Source organism: Zonotrichia leucophrys, chromosome 1, assembly GCF_028769735.1.
Source record: "Zonotrichia leucophrys gambelii isolate GWCS_2022_RI chromosome 1, RI_Zleu_2.0, whole genome shotgun sequence".
Taxonomy (NCBI): Eukaryota; Metazoa; Chordata; class Aves; order Passeriformes; family Passerellidae; genus Zonotrichia; species Zonotrichia leucophrys.
Window position 1 is genome coordinate 90,599,049 of NC_088169.1, and position 17,562 is coordinate 90,616,610.

The 17,562-nt window shown below is 40.9% G+C and overlaps 1 protein-coding gene across 5 annotated transcripts in view; it reads right to left on the reverse strand.

Annotated features, from left to right (window-relative positions):
- ZBTB20 (zinc finger and BTB domain containing 20) overlaps positions 1 to 17,261 on the reverse strand; it is a 473,346-nt gene extending 456,085 nt beyond the window's left edge. For 4 of the 5 annotated variants that reach the window (XR_010441560.1, XM_064722071.1, XM_064722062.1 and 1 more), the window contains exon 1: positions 17,194 to 17,261. The gene's annotated coding sequence lies outside the window, so the exon portion shown is untranslated. The remainder of the gene's footprint in view (positions 1 to 17,193) is intronic. The other variant, XM_064722030.1, reaches the window with a different exon arrangement.
- Between the last annotated feature and the right edge of the window lie 301 nt (positions 17,262 to 17,562).

Below are 17,562 nucleotides of genomic sequence, written 5' to 3' on the forward strand. Positions count from 1 at the left end.
CTAAGCAGAGCTCTGAGCCTAAGATGATCCCTTTGGGGACAGGGAAGGACTTGATGGATAAAGAGCCAACCATCCCACACAGTTACCACTCTACACATTTCTCCCACTGTGGCCATGCTCTCAACCCACAGAGAGCTCCTTGGAATTTCCTGCGGTACCCGATACGTCCTTCTCACTCTTAAAGCAGTATATGCACTTCCATCTTGGAGAAAACGTCAATAAACAGTTTAAATAGTCACTTGTAACACTGATAGCTGGATTTTCATTTAAGAGAACTGCAGCAAAGATTGCACAGAGGGGCTGATCATAGCATCATAGAATGGTTTGTGTTGGAAGGGACCTTAAAGATCATCCAGTTCCAACCCCCTGCCTTGGGCAGGGACATCTTTCCCTAGACCAGGTTGTTCAAAGCCTCACTCAACCTGGCCTTGCACACTACTGGCACATGGATGCACAGAACTTTGCAGCTGTGAGAGAGACTGAAAAAAGCAAACAAACAAACAAAAAATCCTCAGAGGCAAAAAAAAAGCATTGAACTATCGAGGACCACTAAATATGATAAATATGAACAAAAGCAGCGCAAATTGTATGGTACTGGTAAATTAGCATATTTTTCTTTTTTCAGCAACTGAAAGCATCTGAGTTGCACTGGCTTTTAGAGAGGTGCTCCCCACGCTCTCCCATGTAAACACCAAACCAAAACTCACACAGATGTGATTGGTGAGACAAAGTCCTGACAGACAAAGCTAGAGGTATTTCAAAAGCAGAAATACATTTGACCAAAGATGGCCTGCTCAGCCCCTCACAATAGACCCAGGGAACATTTTGCTGCAGGGGTTGCTTATATATAGTCTGGCAGAGAGTCCATGAGTCATGTTACCTATATTTACAATGTCAGATACAGAAACAATCCAGTGCTGACTATTCAGGATCTGACACTTAGAAATGTTTACATGAAAATAACAAAGAATAGGAAGAAGTGATGCTTGAAAAATCAGGCTTTATTTTCTATCTGCAAATGAGAAATTTAAACATTCTAAGACTCAACAGGAAAGTGACACAAGTAAACCAGTTCTGAGTAGATTACAACAAGTCTTACAAAAGCCAGCACTCTCACACAGGTTTTCCATCCTAACTGTTAAATCTGGACTGCAGGCTTCTTGCTCTACTGTTAATATTAAAGATACCAATATTACAAACTGGAGCTTAATGGTTAAGACACATAAAAATATTCAGTTATCTGACTTCAAGAGAAGTTGGAGAAAGCAACAAGTACCAAATGCACGTACCAAAGTTACAAAACCCAAGATAATTCTTTAACAGTATAGTGTAGGCATTGTCAAAATTGTTCAAGAAGTTAGGATGACTTCATATCTATTTCTAAAAATGCAGACAATTCATTTTTGTAGACTCTTCAAGATGAGAGGTTCTTTTAAGTGAAACTACTGAAGCAGGACTCTGATGAGTTTCATGATCCTGAAAGTGAGATTGTTTTAATGCTGTCATTATCATTATTAAACATAGCTGCAATGATGATTTAAATCTGTGTTCCAAATCTCCTAGATGCTCTTAAACATTAGACACCTTTGTGTCTTGAAGACCCAGAAATAAGCTTACCAGTTGATTATGCTGTAAAGAAAATCTCTGCTTAACAAGACAGATGCAACCTTATTTTGTCTTAATGATGTTGCCTTCAGTGGAACACAAAAGGAGCAACTGATAGCAGTGATTGAAACTTTTCTTTTAGAACTTTGTAAATTCAGCTGTCCACTACAAGAATCTCCAAGAGAAAAAACAGGAGGATAACAAAAGAAAAAGTAACAGCATAGAACAGTGACATTAGTGCAGGTTGGCTATCTGAACGTGACAAATGATTGAATGACCACAAGTTTATGGACAATGAAAGGTATGTCTTTGCATGCTGCTATTTAAAAAAATGAAAATCACAGATATTGGTATAGTGTTACCAAAGATATCATCCAGCAATGAGAAATGCACGAGAAAGCTGTCCTTACTATTTGGTTCGACAGAAAAAAACAAATTTGAAACAAGAATGTTAAAAACTATTTCTTCTCCTTCTGATGTATGGGTGCCGTATTTCAGCCACACTGTGCTGTATTTCAGCCACACTGAGTGAAAAAGGAATGGCCAGATTCTTCCCAACCTGTACTATAGAACCTAAAGACACATCTGCTATTACCAGCAGGCTGGATAACTCCAGTGAAAAAGGGTAACCTGAGTGAAAAAGTGCCCCTGGTTCCCAGAGACACTCAGTCTTCCTCTCAGGAGCACCTGATTCTGCATTTGCATCAACAAGTGTCTTGAAATTTGCACTGAGAACAAGAAGGACTTTGATCAAAAAATAGCACACATTTTTCTCTGCAAGGAACTTTACAGAGAGGTACTAAATTTACAAAAGCAGTTGAAGGAGGTTTCAGAGGGACTTGACAGATTACAGGCTGATGACACTACCATTACAGCCTCAGTGGAAATGTGGTTTGATCTAATTAACAACAAAGAACTAGAACCACTGAAGAACAAAATTAAAAAATTATTCAAAGACTCTTGGAAGCTTTCCATTTCATAGCCACCAGGATGGATTCAAAACACAGACGGATGGGATTAAACCCAGGATAAGACGTCATTGAACATATTCCAGGTATCGCCAACATTCTAAGATTAAAACTGAAGATACATATTTTGGCCTCAATATGTGATTAAAAAAATGATTTGATTGAACACAAATAATTTTATCCTGCAGGTGGAAAATACAGATGTTAAATTAGGGCAGACAAGATGGCTGAACTTGGAAATGCTGGATTTTAGAACAGATGCATTGCTGTCCAGCCAACTCAGCATCACTTTTTACACATTTTTAGTTTATTCATATCGCTTTCATTGAAACTGTGTAACAGCATAGGTGCTAAAATCAAAGAATCTAGTGAAGCGCACCAATATGCAGAGTTAGATATAAAGCCTCATAGACCTAAATTTTTTCACAAACTACAGAGACTGTGAAGATGTTCTTAAGTACAGAATCACACACTTTGCATTTTAGGTAACCTGTCTTCTTGTGTTCAAGGGATAAATACACCCATAAAATACATCACATAATTTATGTGTGCTGTTTTAGTGGATAATATACTGCACTTGAGTGTTTCCTCCAATAGGCTTTTGGAGAAAAAACCCTAAAAAAGTGATGCTGGGGAGAAAAATTCAACTTTGATACTTTGGCTGCTGTTTCCACATACAAGTTTTCTCTCCACACCCAATAGAGAACACATACCTCAGCTGAACAATTGTGAGCATATGTTAGTTATGCCAATATCCTGTGGAAAGTAACAAAAGGCTTTAACTTATTTTTAACTGAGAGAATCACATAACTACAAAAGTTTTTCCTTGAGAATTTTAAGTCAAGTTGGGATTACTGCACTTCCCTCTTCGGGAAGTTGTATGATTATTAATCTTATAATTAAAAAAGTAGAAGTTAATGAGGAAACATGTTAACATCAGATGATTTACGGGCCTATTAATACTAAAAGTGTGTTGGGAAAAAAAAAAAGGGGGGGGAAAAGGAAAAACCCATTGTGTAATCCAGGTCTGATGAAATGCTGGACAATTTTGAGACTGATAAAGTGAGTCAGTGCCAACTGACTCAGCATGACAACCGAGTTCATTGTTGCCTTCGGACTGAAGGAAGCAAGCACACAGTTGGTTCGAACCGGATTTGCTCCTTCACTAAAATGTGCTATTTCCGCCATCTTCTTCTCCTCCTCTCACGTCTTCCATCCGACCCTCTGGTGTCTCCACTACACACTGCATTTATTAAGCCCTGCAGTATTCAGCTAGCATTGGATACAACACACATTAAGCCCTCAGATGCTGCGTGTTACAAAATTAACTTAAAAGGCTGGAATGCAGCTCCATTTTTAAGTCCCAGTATATTTATATTTCACATATGGTTTTCGCTAGGCTATTCACAGGGGGGACTATAAAGCATCTCAACATGTGAGGTACTCTTGTAAACCTCACCATGTCCTCAGTTGCACTTACTGTCCTCAGGCATGGGGGATGTTGTACTGGAAGCATTAATATGTATATACGTGCTGCTTTTTACATCCACATTTCCTTCTACTTGTAGGTTTGGCAACAGCAGGATGGCTGAATTCAACTCAAAAAATGGAATTCCTGTTTGCCTCCAAGGCTTTCCAAAGATTAACTTCTGCCAGCCACTGCAACTTCCCCCAGCACCCTCTGAAGTTAACAAAACAAGCTCCCATGGGGCTTGGGACCCTCCAGGGTCTGGGCAACAGAACTAAACAAAATGCACTGCCTCCATCCTTGGGATCCCTCAGTTATGTGAGAAGGGTTTCCTCTACTATTGCAATAAACTGGATTTACATTATTAACATACACAAGACTGACCAAGAGAAAGGCTCACCTGTTGCACAACATTAGATGGAGTGCACAGGGTAATGTTACAAAGTCTGTTTTGTGGCTCTTTACCTTCTCCATACCATCATTTGCTATTTCTGGCTTTTCCAATTAAAGCTGCTTCTCCTCAAGTCTGAAACGTGAAAATCATGTTTTGAGGTTTTTTTACAAGGGATTATTAGAGTCTTAGAAGTCTGCAGATTTTACTGTAGTTTAGAAAAGACTCTTAGAAAAAAAATAAATTATTTTTGAAAAGAAACAAGCAACAAGAAAGGTCTACATTTGTTCCAGCAACTAAAGCATATCCAGCTATTACAATTTTTTAAAATGCGTATTTTGCCAAAGGGAACTACGCCACATCAAAAATTGTGAGAAAAACTCAGAACTGAAGGGTAAGATAGGTAATCAGCAAATATGGGTTATATCCAATTTGATATAAGCCATACTTGACAGGTCACTTGAACTAAGTCAGTCAACATCTCTAAATATGAGTTTATCCAGTGCAGGAGGCTACTAATGCTTTCCTATTTCAGAAGGGTATCTTAAAGCTTAATTAATTGTTCATAAAGAACTCAGATTCTCAGATGAGAAGCATCAGAAAACACCAAAGCATTATTAATCTCAGGTGCCAAAGAATTATCCCTGCTCTTGCATGGATTAGATCTGAAATATTTGTAATTTCTATGATAGCAATATCCCCAGTCCAGTTTGCAAATGATGAGAGTTATCCAAGTAAAATAAATGTCTGGCCATCAGAGTAAACAAAGACATCATTTTACGCGTCCAATCTAAATTGTAGAGATAATCAATATGAGAATAGCAGTGCCCACAATGAAACCTGTATTAATTATGAAGAGAGTTTATGAAAGAAATTAATCATTATTATGGAGTTCGCTGTAGGAATTTAATAGCATGAGCCAATTCTACATGACTCTTATGATGCTTGAGGTCAAATATGCTGAGTTTGAAATAAACTTTAATCTACTCTGAACTAACTTTGTATAAAAAAAGAAAGCTTCTCATAAGTTCCACTGTACTGCCCAAAATAATAAAACTGTTCTACCCCATAAGTGCGTGTGGTCTGATATGCCATCCTGAAAATAGATTCTAATGCCTCTCTTCCCTCTCTTTTCTTTTGTTTGCCTTATTTTGTTTAGATTGGTGCTATAGGAAAACTATACACACTGATTACAAGAGAAAATTTGATATGGGAGTCAAGCAATATATTTTTAAGCCTACTTTGTTGGTTTTTTTTTTTTCCTAAAGTAACCACTCTTCCAAAACAAACAGAGAAATGTTTATGGAAATAAAGAAACAAATTATAACAATTTTAGGTAGCATACCACAGTCAAATAAATACCATTTTCTAATAAAACAAACTGGGAGAAAGCCTAGTTGAACTTAACCCATAGTAACCAAGAAAGCAGCTTTATGTTCCAGAATCAGAACCATTATTGAGAGCAAAAGATTCATATCCTTTGATGAGCTTCAGAATCCCTTTTGTAGGATTATAAATTCTTCGTGACTGCATGCGTTGAAAATGCTCAATGTGGGCTTAATTCCACCTCCAGTCAAGTCCCAGTTGTGTTCAAAGGGAGAAGAGTGAAACTGATGCTGAGAGCTTCTGAAAGGCCTGTACTTTGTATTTATTTGTTTTTGTGAAGTTCATCTTACACAAAGTAAAAGAATGAAGACATAAGTAGTACCCGATCTCACTGATGTGAACTCCATACATGGCAAGAAGTCCATGGATCAGAAGTAGGCAGGGAATTCTCAGGGGGTCTCTCATTTGGGGTACTTCTGAGCTTATGTGTTTGTGTGCGTGTGTTTGTGAAGGGAAGGAAGCCAAATCACTGGGATGCAGTCAAGATGTAGAGGTTGACTACCCCTCCATGTGCACTGAGAGATGCAGCAGTAGTGTCTTCTTGCTTTTGCAAAATATGGAATTAGCCATTTTGGAGACTCCTAATAATATATGCAAAGCTCACAATATGATCAATAATTAGGTGTGCAACAAGAAGAACAAACCCTTAAAATTTAACAAGAACGCTCTTCAATTAAAAGAGTCAAAACCAGCTAAGTGTGAATATTTCTCTGAGCTTGCTTTGTTGACGCTGTAGGATTTCTTTGTAGTTGTATAATTCTGCTTGCTAAAATTCTCTTGGCAACTACAGACTTCCTTACTTCTGATCTCATCACACACAGATGGCTCAGGCTTGTAAAATATTATTAGGGGACGTGTTGGAGTGGCCTGAACATGGGTCACTCCAGCAGCGTAATCTGACTCTCACGATTTCTCTGGATTTGTGTAACCTTGAGTTCTGCCAGGGTTTCCCAACCTGCAAAATGGGAAAAGAGTCTACCTCCTAACAAAGTGATCAGAACGTGTGAGTGAATATACATACAACCCTATAGAAAAGGAAGAGTGTTTCTGCTGTTTGGGGAGAGTAAGATAGTGCCTTGTGGACTTTTATTCTCTTCTCTGAAACAAACACCGACATAGATATAAATAGTGCCTGCAGAAAAGCAAGGGGTGAACTTGTGTATGTTTTTTTAAATGTTCTGTAGCTTTTGCATGTAAAGTCTGCTTAGAAGAGTTTTGAATAGTTTAATAATTAAACCAAAAATCTTTCATTCTAAAAGTATTAACATTTACCAGAGTGGATTTATTTTTCCAGTGGTGTCATAAATTCACAGTATTTACCCACCAGTTCTGGTTTTCATAACAAGACTGTGGTTTTTATTTTGATCCCTGGTTAATTTATTGCTGCAGCACATCATTTTGCTTTTCTTTTGGAGGTTCTGAGGAAAAGTAATTCTTTACAGACACTGTTCAGATGGTATTTTTCAATTAAAAACACTTTAAGCAGAAAGGAATGATTGTCTGGTGGGGGACTGAAGATCAGAGTTCAATGCTTGGCTCTACAATAGACTCCCTGGGGACATTTTCAAAGGCACAAATGGCAGGTTGGCACATCACTCCCATACTTGCTTTAGTGGGAGTTAGTTGCCTCTGAAAATCTCTATTTCCTTTCCCTGGATTATCCCAATAAAATCATGCAATTTTACCCTGTGTCTTGGTCTGCAACCACAACAGTGGAAATTCTAACATTTTGTTCCTCTCACCTCTCTCCTGACTTGCCTTTTTAACTAAAAGCTTCCTGAGGCAGCATTGCTTTTACAGCATGTAAAATACTCAGCATCAGTGGATGGGGCACTGATGTCATCTGGTGCTCCCCAGTTCCTGTTAGAATTACACATGCAAATAACATCAATACTAATTGGGAATCTGGAGTTAATGTGCTTCTCAGGCCAGGTCCAGGTTATCATGCTGTCCAGGAGCAGCGCTGCCCAGGTAAAAAGCACCACATTGTCAGCCCAAGTGAATGGCATGCACACAGCTGGGGCTGGACAGCAAGGTTGGGTGAATGTCTCCCAACGCCACCAAGATGAGCCATCACTGAAAAAGGGGAATTATTAACCCTCTTCATCTCAGTCCTTGGTTTTTTTGTAACTTCTGTTCCATTTAAGTCAACACCCTTTGACCAAAATGTTACAATTTACTGGAACAAAAGCTTTAACAATGCAAAGCTTTAACAAATGTCCACAGGGCCTTTCAGAAAGCAAATCATGAACCTGAGTATGTATTTGCACCACAAGAGTGCAAGTACACAGCCACCATGGTAACAAAAACAGGTCTGTCGTATTTATCTTGCAAGACAGGATTAGGCACAACAATTTTTGTTTTCAAACCACAAATGTAAAATTCCCAGAAATGTGATGTGGAACTACTTAAAGGGAGTGAATGGCAATATAGTGAATAAATATGCATGACCAGTAAATTCAAGAAAATATTGATCTGTATTTGTTTATTCAAAAAGTGGAGTGCCCCACAGAATTATTCTACTAAAACTAATAATTTTTTTCTACTCTACTGAACTTAAATGCATTGTGACCATGAGTTAAAAAAAACAAAAACAAAAAAAAAAAAAAACAAAAAAAAACCCCACCAAACCAATTCATATTCCATGTGCCCTTGTTAATTATCTCCCATCCTACCAGGAATTACCATGTTTGCCAAATGAGATGAGCTAGTGCTCATTATATTCCAGAGCATCACCACTAAGCAATGATGTCTTTCAGATACTCACTAGTAGTTAAACCAGGCTTTTTATTTTCAACCTATTGCATAAGTAATTCTCTAAGCCATTCATCTTTCTCAACAATTTCTTTCTGGGTGTACCAAGATCCTAAATTTTGTGGACAATTTTTTTTCCCCTGAAGTTAACACAGCAAAAGCCAGAAGCATTACAGTAGGAATTATTTTTATGCAATATATTCATGAGTCTAAGGCACATCTTTATGTTCTAGGCACATCCTCCATTTCCATCTGCATCATATTGTATCATCTATGCAATCAGCCCAGTATGCAATGCAAGACAGAATTCCTACAGTATATGTAAATAATTCAAGAAAGTTTGCAACTCCTCAGGGAGATTTACTCACAGATCACCTGTTCACAGAGTTTAAATGGATGTCAGAAGAACTCCAGTATTATTACAGACCTACGATGGGAAGGGTTACAACAAAGTATCAGTATTCTTGGAGCGTAGAACTGAAAGTGGCTTTGATTTTGGATACATTAACAAACTTCAAAAGGATTGGTCTGAATCCGCCAGGGGAGGAATGCAGTTTGATTGCATCATGTACTGGGATGCTGCTGCAGTCGGATCCAGAAAGAATGACGCATCACTGTCTGACATAGCTCTGATAATAGATAAGTAAACTGTAGGATTGCCAAATGAAGAGGTCAAAAAAAATCCCAACAAAAACAAAAGAGCTGATAAAGCAAATTACACCAACAGAATTTGCAGTGCAACATGAACAAAAGAAACCCAAACAAACCCCATTCCTATTACTGATGGGATGCCCCTGTGTCCCACATGGCATCCCTGCAAATGGATTCTACCATTTGAGAGCAAGAGAGCGAGAACGACACAAGTCCACAGTTCTGCAGTAACAGCAGCCCACGCAGAATATCTCCACTTGCCAGCTGAGAAACCTTGACCTGCTGGCCATGTGCCTGCATTTCTATCCCCCTGATCCACTAAATCAGTCATGCCTTAAGGTAGATTGCAATCATGGGTGACAAAACCCAAATCTTTCCTATTTGCAACAATCCTTGTATCTTCCTCCCAAAGGCAAAGCATACTAAGGGCATTCTTTATATGTCCAGAGGCCAACAGCCTGTCACTCTCTTTACACAATGCACCACATGTATCTAGGACATAGAAAGGATTATTTAAAACTCTAAAGGAGACATTTATACCCAGTGCTCTTCCAAAATAAGGATGGCAAGTTGCTGAAATAACTTATTTAAAACTTTTTCTCAAGTACAGAGTGATAGAATTAGAGTAAAATCATCTAGAAGGGGTTGGAAACACTTTCTCATGAAGTCTTAAACATCACTTCGAGTGACATTAACTTGCGCTACACGTCCCATCGGAGAGCAAGTGTCAGCAAAGTAAATGCATTAGTTAAAGCTTAATAGTAGTTTGGTGTTCAATATCCTGAAATATTTAATATGTTTTTTCCCAAAGTAAACTGTTATTCAGTTTTAATGAAGACATTAACCTGCTTGATTTGTAAGCTCCTGTGGGAAGTCAGTCTAAAACACTGTCACAAGAGGTAGGCAGATGTAACAAGAGCTGTGACAGGAAATCAAGCATATTTTAAATGTTAAAAAAGCAGCCAGACAATAAGTCTCAATATGCTCTTGTTTTCTTTTAGTTTTGTTTATTTTTTGGTAATATGATTTCTGCCCTTTAAAAGATGTCAATTAAGGCAGGCTGGAACGTAGTCTGAAGGTAACTGTGGGTACTGAAATCTACGTTAGTCCTCACCAACTATGTCATAAACATGAAGTGGTAGGATACAGACTAAAAAAAAAAAAGTTTGGGTCCTATTCTGAACTTCAAGACACTTGCAGTCTCCAGCATTGTAGGCTGACAGCTTTAAACTGGAATCCACTGTAACACTTTTAGTCACAGTTTGAATTTTCCAGACTGACTTTGAATACAGTCTACACTTCATGGGAACAGCCGGTCTTGTGAGTTTTCAGCTTGAAATGATAGTGATATAACAAGATGAGCAAAAATGGTGAGACCCCAAGCAATTAAGGTGGGTGTGTACTCTTCCTGAAATGCATATTGGTGGTTTGACAAGGGAGACAAGCTGGCTGCTTTGTTTCACAGTAGCTGTGTTTAGTTCATGCTGTCAAGCGTGGATTCTGACACTTAACAGTATTAATATTGCTATTTCTATTGATATAATTAGCACTTCTATAAATAATAGCTAAGGCTGCCATAGCTAAGTATATTACTGCAATCAGCACCATCAGGCCCTTCTTCGTTACACACCCTCCTGGAAATGCAAGCTGATTGATCTCAACAAGAAGATCTGTTGCTCAGCCACTGAGCAACGCTGTTGATTCTAGCGGCCCAGCGAGGAGCAGCTCCCACCACGGAGAAGTCTCTCCTAAACAACTAGTTTGTATGTGTGAGACTAACATTTCTCACCAGTCTTGCACCTGCCAACGTTTGAATGCTATAAATAGGGACTCTTCTTTTCAGCCACACGATATAAAAACCCTTACATTGAGTTCAGTGGGTGTTATTCACACACTACAATGGGGAGAAGTCCTACAAATTGTTTTGGAGACAATCTGGAACCCACATTTAAACTCAACTTAAACAGCACAAATATTTTATTTATTTACTTTACAACTATGAAACAGAAAACTGCTTAGCAAAACAGATATTGCTGCTTTTAACAGAAGACTAGCAGCACCTGCCATTTCTCCCTAATTCCATTCTGGTACATTTAAAAATAGAGAAGAATGACAGTTTTTCTAGAGGCCCAAACTTCAGGCACTTCCAACCTGTTTCCCGGAACTTTGCCTTGTTTTTGCTGCACCTAAAAGCTGTAACTTCTACAAGAGTTTTGACAGTGTTTAATATCTACCTTGAGGTACTTATGCTCAATGACTGCAACTTAGATCCAGCACCAGTGGGAGAGGGAAGTGTACAGAACCAGTGTTGGTGGAAATAAAGCCTCAGGGTCTCAAAAGATGCATTCAAAAATACAAGTAGTTGAAAATTATCACCAGTTTTGGAAACAGTGGGTATTTTCTGCTTTCTTCATCTTCCATAAAGTGATGTGGGTAAACACTGCACAAAGCTATTCTGAAGGCCAATATTTACAGTGTCTGGAAATAGAAAGTGTTATGTATAAGAAAAGCAGCCTAGATGTCTGACTGGAGTTCGCTACAAAAATGCTTTAAAACTTCCACTTTCTGAAGCTCTAGTCAAGCGGATATGCTGAAAGTCATATGGGAAATTATGCAATTTGTGTGCACAATTACTATGGGGTAGGAGACACACAGCTTTGAATCCTGGAAGTTCTTCCAGAAACAGTACCTGCAAGCTGCAGTACTTGAAAACTTAAAATGGTAAAGAGGAGACAACAATTCCAAAGGAGCTTTGAACTCCGGTACTACTAATACAGCTCACTTTGTATGAGGCCAAAGCACTCAGAGAGCACTATGTCTTTCAGCAGTATCAATGCCAAAATCATTCCTGTATAATTCCACTGATGTCACTTCAGTTATTTCAAAGAGGAAATTCATGTCTAAGCCACCTTCTGTTTTCTGATGTAAACCCAGAATAACTACACCAAAGTTTATAAAACTACTGACACTGGCATTTATTGTCAAACCAAACAGCCAATGGAAAAACTGGCACTTACCATCTGAAATTATTACTTTAGATATTATTTATAATCCCGATGGCTGCATTTTGGAATTCTCCACGTACGTACCTTTGCAAATATTCATGATGACAGCACATGGTATTATTCTTGTTGCACAGATAGGAAACAAAGAGTGAGCAATTTTTCCTTAAAGTCAAATATGCTATTCGTGGCAGAGAACTTCATGAGGCCCAAGTCTTAAGGCAGGAACCCAGACCAGTAAACAAGTGCTCAGTCTTCAATATGCTCTCAAGAAAATAAGAAACAATAACTCACTTAGACCCCATATTGGTCTTTTAAAATATGGAATGATGAAGGAATAATTATTTCTTTGAATAAGCTGTTAAAAAGTCAAAATCAGAACTTTCTTTTACAAAGAAATTTGATAACAAAATGTCCTCTTCTGTATTCCTTGAGGCATCTTTCATTAATATCTGGGAAAATCAGAGTATAATCTGAGATCCATTTATATCAGTAAGCACAAAATTATCTACACACCAGAATATTTTTATTTCCTGATCACCCTACTCAGGCCACAAGCATGGGACTTCCTAAAGCAACACAGACCTTCCAAAATCACCTCTGGTTGTGAAAAATAGTCAATGGCAACTATTTCCTTCTGTTTCAGAGATTCTCAGTGATTCCTCTCAGTGAATATACTGCTCATGAAAATTAAAGAACTGAATTTTGACTTGCTTGGGTTGCTGTGATACCCAAGATCAAGGGTCAGCATGCCTATGTAAGGGAAAACAAGCAAAGTTCACTAAAAGCTGCCAATTTGAGACACTGTATTTTTTTTTTTGTTTGTTTATCAATAATGTAATGATTTGTGCACACTCTCTGCAATACCTCTTCAGAGAGCCTAAACTGCTGGTAAGATTTCTTGGGCAATTACAGATGAATTCTGCTTACTTAACATTAATTTGGTACTTTGAGCAAATTAAAAATAATTATTTTTCCCCATAGCATCTTCTACATTAATATCTGCAGTCACTCTGGAATCTTAATGAGCTAAACTCGGTAAATTCTGTCCATTCTTGGCTAGAGGACTGCCTTCTCCTTCATGATACACATGCAATCATTTGGGAACAGTTCGCAAATCTAAAATTCCACCTCGCTGGAGGGGATTTACAGCCTCACATGACAAACTATACTGAACAATACTGAGGCCCTGTGAAAAATCAACAGAAAGAACACACTTATTTTCTACTACCAAAATGGAAATAGTAAGTCTTGAGGGCCGCCTGGAATTTGACCAAGGTTACCCAGCAAGGATCAAATCCCATTTGTTTTAGGCAGGCAGCCCTGCCGAAATCAAATAAGCCTACAGCACAGATCAGTATACTAAGGTTTAACCTCTGAGGCATGCTATAAATCCTGTGCCACAAAATAGGTGCTATGGATTAATTTCTAATCCCAAATTATAACTCGTCATTGAAGAGCTGGAAACCCAATTCCCCTCACAGATTTACATAACAAGAACAGAACCGTGCTGAGATTTAAGACTTACAAAATTTTCAACAAAATATTTTCCAGGATACTCAATTCATGCAGTGACAAATAAATCACACTGAAGTAACAAACCATACACTGTGACACACCAACTTTTTTAAAATTTATTTTTAAATCTGCCTGCATATCTAGTCATTAATTTACCCAATAAATTAATTCCACAAGTGACTCTCCGAGTCATCAGTTTGAATTATCAAGTTTCTGCTGTATTTCCAAAACAATGCCAGGCATGCATGTGCGTAGGAGGGATGGGACAATGAAGCCAATAGGTGCAGCTGTGGCCTGGGAGGCAGAAGGTCTGCTCAAACTCTGTCACTGACTGCTTTTTGACATTGGGAAGTCATTTCAGTGCTGTTTAATTCAAAATCTTTCTAGCATACAACATTTTAGCAATGAAGTCACTCCTCAAACGTTTGGAATGCAGAAACAAGCCTTTTTGAACTTTATGAAATCTTATTATCCCCTGAAAAATCAGTAACATTGGGGGAAAGGGGTGTGTGCAGCCAGTCTGTTTGGATTTCTGGCCTTTGTATCACCCCCCCGTGTAAAACAGAAAAAAAATGGACCTTCACAATGCATCTTTATGCAAGTACAGGCAAAAGACCACCTCTGTAAATCCAGATGATCGAATGGGCTAGCTGGTATCTCCTACATCTGGTACTGCTGCTGTGCAGGATCTGAACAGGTTTTCACTTTAATACGAACACTGGCAACCCTGATTTTAAACCAGAGGGCTTAGGTTCCATTCCTAATGTTACATCATAGTAAGACCAAACATTAAATCCTCAGCCAGAAGGATTTTTCTTGTATTTTACTTCTGAGCTACCACAACAAACAGGATACAATTTAAGACTCATAAACCATTTCATTTTGGAAGACACAAGGCATTCATATCTTTAACAACTGACTAGTCACAGATTCTACATGCTATCAGAAAGTTTTCTTCTCCTAGAAATGAGGATTTTTAAAAAACACCTACAGATTAAATGATGAGATTTAAAATAATGCTAAAATTTTCTGTAATGTTCTTCCTGCATTACAAATGGACTATTAAATCAGTGAAGTGCCAATCAAATGCTTTTGTACTTTGAAAGAAAGGTTTAAATAACAAAAGCAGTTTTTCAGGCCTCTCTCTCCCTCGGTAGTCATTGTCACCTATGCACTAATTACAACATATTTACTCGCTTTTCTAGTAAGATCACGATTGAATAGATTTTTTTAAGAACATGATTTTTAAGAAAAGTTGCAATCAGAGCCTCATGGATTCTGCCTCTTATTAATCCAGCTTGTCTAAGAAAAATATAATGTTGTACAGTAAACTTCAAGATATATGACAGGAATGAATAATAACAGCTCTGGATTCAGTTTCCAGCTTCAAAAATCAACTCGCTGCATGACCTCGAGTGAACCATTAATTAACTAGGGCCAAATCCTCTGTGGACTAAACACAATGGAACTAGCCAGTTTGTACAAGCCAAAGATCTGGCCCCAAGTTTCCAGAAGTTTTGAATCAGGCTGGCCAAATACTGGAATTTTTGTGCTGCGAAAAAATATTTTGTTCTATTTCAGAGTAAGAAGTAAAGCTCTCACATCCTTTGTGGAATAAAAATTCCAAGCAATTCTTTTAAAGGGGGAAAAATAGGAAAACAGGGGAAAAAAAGAAAAAAAATGGTGGAAGTCTCTAAGGGGAAGATTTTATTAACTGTGTTTTTTCTCTGTAAACAGAAAGTAGAATTGACAGAAGTCTGCAAGGCAGGTAGCCATGAACCATCACTTTAATTTTCCGGTCAGAATAATGTAACTTTTTTTTTTAAAACTGGAACTTTCTTGCAGAAAACTGCAACTTCACAAATACCACATTTTCCACTGGGGAGGGAAGGATCCTCCCGCTGGGCTCTAATACTGTGTCCTCATTGCATCCTCTGAACAGCTGAAAGAGCTCTTGCCTCTGAGGGGTTTTTGTGTGTGTAAGAGAAGGATACAGTACTTTCCTATCACAGATTTATTTTTGTCTTGAGTTACTCGTTCTCGCAAAGCACTCCGAGACTCAGAGATGCCAAATGGTTCCGCATTTCCACAACCTCGGCCCCGTAAATTCCAAAAACTTCATTTCTGTATGAGAGCACATCCCAGGAATTCAGAAAGACCCAGGAAGGCGCTCGGATTTCAGGACTGTGATCCAGTAGCTGCAGACAATAACAGCTTCTATGGAGATACGTTTTCCTCCTAAAATAATTACTCCGCTCGAAGAGGCGAGCTTCAGGAGTTACACGTTAATTTCCTTTATTGGACAGCGAGTCTTACTTTCTCACAATTTCCCATTTGCCACTCAGCACAGAGGGCTCCAAGGCTGACAGGAGGGGTTTTAACCTGAGAAGCACCGGCTTTCTCGGCTACAAAAGGAGGCGAAGTCTGGGAACACGACGGGCGGTGCGGCAGCCCGTTTCCTCCTCAACCTGCAAATCCATTTTTGTTTCCTGCGCTCCGACTGCCGAGCGCCGAGCCCCTCACGGAAAGCCCGCCGAGCCCCTCACGGAAAGCCGAGCCCCTCAAGGAAAGCCGAGCCCCTCACGACGCCGTTCCCTGGGCACCGGCAGCCGCCCGGCGCCGGGGGAAGGACGGGCACCGACGGCTCCGGCAGCGCTGAGGGACGCGCGATGCGCTCGGGCGGGACGGCGCTGCCGGAGCCTCCGCAGGGAGAACGGGCAACAGCTGATTTGCTCCGTGAGCCCTCGGGGACGGCATCAAAACCGAACCAAACCCCCAAAAACCCCAAGCAGCTGAGCTGTGTGTGCGGGAGGACGAGCAGCTCCCGCCCAGGACGGCTCTCAGCCCGCATCCCGCGGGGCATCCCGGGCTGGCACTGCCTTTCTCCCGGAGGATAACCCGACCTGCCCTGTCAGAACCTCTGGATTACAGGCTGGACAAGGTTGGAAGGGGCCACACTGGGTCATACGGCCCAAGCTCTCTGCTCGAGCGGGGTCGTTCCCGGAGCACACTGTACGGGATTGTGTCCAGATGGTTCTTGGGCATCTCTTCCCTTCCCGACCCTCGTTCACAAACGAGCGCCGCCAACTTTTCCCAGCTGCGCGGCTGGAGAAGGAGGAGGAGGAGGAGCAGCGCGGGGGGGGGACAAGCGGGGGGAATGTCGGTGCCAAGTCTCCCTCTCCGGCCGCGCGCACCCTCAGGGGAGTGGCCCCGCCGGCTCCCAAACTTTTTCGAGACGGCGAAAAAACTCCGGGAGGCGGCGGGTGCGAGCCGTTCCCCCTCCAGGACTGCCGGCTCCGCTCCCCTCCCGGAATACGCGCTCTCCCTGCCTGCCGGGACGCGGGAGCCCCTCGCCCCCCGCCGCCCCTCACCCGCCCGCCCCGCCCCCGGTGGGCGGAGCACGCCCAGACCCCGCCCCCGGCCGCGCGCTGACCCCGGAAGCGCCGGTACCTCTCTCATCTTCCCCTTCCCCGCGCTGGGCGCCGCCGGCTCGCGGCACTTTCAGAGGCGGCCGCCGCTGCCTCGCAGGGCCCCCTCATTGGCCCCCGGCCCCCCCGCCCCGCCGGCCCCCCCGCCCCCCCGGCCCGCACCCATTGGCTCCTAGCGCCGCCACTCAAAGAGGGCCCCGCCTCCCGCCGCCGTCTGGGCCCGCCCCCCTCCTCGCGACTCACGGATAGTTCTCGATAGGCGAAGCCGGTCCGCTATGCGCCCCTCCTATTGGAAGGCGCAAACGTCGGTCAAACGGGCCGGCCCCTCTCATTGGCCGGATTTTAGAACGCTAGGGGGCCGTCTTCGCCGCTCGGGAGCGCTGACTGGCTG